The following is a 4,023-nucleotide window of genomic DNA, read 5'->3' on the forward strand; positions in this document are numbered from 1 at the left end:
AAATCTCTTTCTTACATGTGGGAGACTAGAAAGCCAGCAGGTTGGAGACTGGTGAGCTGCTCATCAAGATGCCAGCAGGTTTGCAGCCTGGTGAGCTGCTTCTTGATTTGTACACAGTGGTTTTCCACTGTATCCCCACATGACAGGGGGCAAAGGAGCTCGGTGGGGCCATTTTGAATAAAGGCACGAATCTCAGTCCTGTGGTTCATGACCCAGTCACCTGCCGGTGGTCCCACCGTGGGGGCTAGGACTTCAACATGTGAAGTTGGGGAGAGGGTGGAGTTAAGATCTTCTAGATCATACTGCACACTAACCTCACTCCTGCACCCACATTCATTGCTGCCCGTAATCTCCTTGCCTCCATTTTATTACTTATTTCTCTTTGTGCTGTGTCTGTACTTTATGAAATGCATTGGTGTATAATGTTTTAGTTTTTCTTGGTAATGAGGTAGGGAATCTTAAAAAATTAATAGATTATTTAATGAATAAAACATTATCTGGTTAGCTGGTGCCTCATTTGGATCAGGATTTCTCAGGAAACATGTATACTTTTTTATTATCCTCACAAGATCACAGACTGTGATTAAGATGAACCAATACCTGCTGGGAGCAGCCTACTGGTGACACTCATGGACAGAGAAAATGGAAGGCTTTCAGGACACCAACATCACCTGGCAAACGGATGCACTTTGGATTTCTTTTACTTTTATTTGAAGCTTCAACCATGCATCAATATGGTTGACTTTTATTTTAGACTTTTTCTTGGGGAAAGAAGATTGAAACTTAATCAGTGTTCTGTATAAAGTATTGTGCTGCTGTATCACTCGAATGTGTAACTTGATTGTCCCATATTAACCGTTGTGCTGCCATTGCTATCACCTGTTCAGGAATTCTGAAACATCTGTTATTTCTGAATATCTGAAAGGTATCTTTGGTCATATTTCACCACCACCACTGAAACATGGTTGTACTTCATTGTCACCTGTCTTGTTCAAAGGAATGAATTTGAGGCCTTAGGATCTGCTTGATGCATTTGTCACTATTGAAAAACCTCCTTTAGGGGGTTGGCATTGTAGCACAACAGGTTAAGCTACTGACTGTGTTGCAAACATCCCACATGGGCACCAGTTTGTGTCCTGGCTGCTCTGCTTCCAATCCAGCTCCTTGCTAATGTCCTGGAAAAAGCAACAGAAGATGGCCCAAGTGCTTGGGTCCCTATCACCCACATGGGAGCCCCTGGTGAAGTTCCTGTCTTCTGGCTGAAGCCTAGCCAGTCCTGACTGTTGCTGTTATTTGGGGGTGAATCGGCAGACAAAAGATCACTCTCTTTCTCTCTCTCTCTCTCTCTAGTTCTACCTTTAAAATAAATAAATAAATCTTTAAAAAAAACTACTAAATAATAGTTCTCCAAAATAATAGCAGAGACCTTTCACACAAACACACCCAAAGCCACTTGGCTTGCACCTCTTCCTGACTAACTCAGGGCAACAACAAAGTATAAAAGCTCTATCCTTCAAAAGTCACTGTCAAGAAAATAAAAAGGTAATTCACATTCTGAGAAAAATGCCTGCAAATCCACATTTAATGAAAATCTTAGGTTCAGAACAAAGAACTAATTCAAAACTGAAAGGCCATCTACTGTAATTTAAAAAAAAAATGGACCAGAGATTTGAAGAGACACCACACTATAGGTCATTCATATGGCAAATAAGTACTTAAACATAAATATTCACCCTCTTTAGTAATTAGGGATGTGCAACCCACAGCTACTCTGCACCTCTTGAAATGGGTATAATTAAAAAGATATGCAGAGGAAATGAAGCCTTTCTATACTGCTGGTGGAAATAAAAAGAATGGCGCAAACCAACATGCAAATCTGTGTGGCTACTTCTCCAAAAATTAAACTTGGTTACTTACCATACATCGAGCCATTCATGTTCACCCAAGAGAAGTGAAGTCAAATATCCAAGCAAATACTAGCACATATGTGTTTATAACATTTATTTTTGCTTAGTACAGACACATCATATGAATTCACAGATTTGTTAGATATTCTGCTAAATGTTTTCATTGCAGTGCTGGCTTGTTGCAATGCACTGGGGTCTATTCATCTGCTGTGTCAAAGTTCATTGCACAGCTTATACCTGGGAGTATTCCTGATGCTTTGATTGCCTTATTACCTGTATCTAGTTTAGCATCTATGCCTGTAGGTTCTGCTGATAAACCAGAGTATGATCTTAACAGATTAGTGGATTGTAATATAATTTTAATAGGCCATGGGTAGAATTTAGAAAAATAAATAAAATATTTGGGCATTTGGTGTAGGCTGACATTCCTCAGGACACCCACATCCCATATCAAAGTGCCTGGGTTCCAGTCCTTTCTCATTCTTGACTCCAAGTACCTGCTGATGTGCACCTTGAGAGGCAGCAGATAATGGCTTAAGTATTTGAGTCTTTGTCTCCGAAGTCAGAGGCCCAGTTAGAGTTTCAGGCTCCTGACTTCAGCCTGGCCCAGCACTGGCTGATGTCAGTATCTGGGGAGTAAAACATTGGATGGGAGATTCTCTCTCTCTGTCTGATTTTAAAATAAATAAATAATATATTTAAAATTTTGTTTATTTATTTGAAAGTTACAGAGAGAGGGAGAGACAGAGATCTTCCATCTGCTGGTTCATTCCCCAGATATCTGCAACAGGAAAGCTGAAGCCAGGAGCCTGGAGCTTCAGCCAGGTCTCCCACGTGTGTGAGAGGTGCCCAGGAATGTGAACCATCTTTCACTGCTTTTTCCAGGCCATTAGCAGGGAACTGCATCAGAAGTGGAACAGCTGAGACACAGACTGAATTTGAGTGTATCTGATGAGCTGGCTGCTGAGTATCTTACTCCAAAAGCAAACCTACCTGCTCCTACCCCCTTCACTTCAGCCCTTGTGGCCCTACTGTCAGCAACTCAAAGGAACTCAGCAACTTTGAAGCTCATTTTCACCTCCACCCTGGCTACTTTTCTTGGCTTTTCTCATTCCTTGTGACCCAGTGTAAATGTCACCTCCTTCGAGTTGTCTTTTTAGAGTGTAAATTGACTACTGACTGTCCCCACTAGAATACTCACGCACTGTCAGAGCAGAGCCTGTAAGTCCCGAGCCATGGGTGCTCCTTCTTGTTCGCCATTCACATAGCACCATCACCAAAGCTGAAAATCATTCCTATATCTCTACTTTTGTGAAACTGGTTGTTCTTAGAGTCAAAATATTTCTAGACTCTATCATATCTTCCCTTCTCCCATCCTTCTACTACCATATGCATTCTATTTCCAAATCTTGAAGATTCAACTTCTGCTGTGTCCAGGTGGATATCTCTTCTCCATCAAAAGGTTAGTACATCAGCTTTATGTATGTGAAAATAAAGGTGGGAATGTTGAAGCATACAAGTTCCCAGGACTTTTCAACTGTTTGGGTTTATTATCATACTATGACATAAATAATAATAACCATGTTATCTCTAGGACTGTCCAATGTTCAGTTACTAAGTGCACCCATGACTTGGGATAGATCATGAACCCAGATTATGCCTACATTAAGGCAAAAGTCTCTAAGCCCAGCAGCAAAGAGAGGAGAGAGTCTTTCTGGAAAATTCTAGCTTTGTATCACTTCCAACCATCGCCCAACCTTACTCAAGTACCTGGCACTCTTGAGCTTTCACTTTTATTTAATCCATCAATAAAATCATGTTTTCTTCTGGTCTTTCTTTCTCCTCACTTTTGTTTTTCTCAATATTCTTTTTTAAGATAAAAATGTTTATCAACTTAGTTTAAACTAACAGCAAATTTAAAGCAAATTGTGAGTCAAACTTATTTGTAATATCTCTAAGAATATTATAATTTTTTCTTAGAAATTATCTTTTCAAGAAAGGTTATTTGCTAGTTCATGTACTGAACATTTTATCTCTGAAACACTGAATATGTCAGAATGAATCTTCAGCTCTGTGATTTTTGGTATGTTTTTGGTAATTCATCCCATCCTGACTG

Source organism: Oryctolagus cuniculus, chromosome 16 (genome assembly GCF_964237555.1).
Source record: "Oryctolagus cuniculus chromosome 16, mOryCun1.1, whole genome shotgun sequence".
Taxonomy (NCBI): domain Eukaryota; kingdom Metazoa; phylum Chordata; class Mammalia; order Lagomorpha; family Leporidae; genus Oryctolagus; species Oryctolagus cuniculus.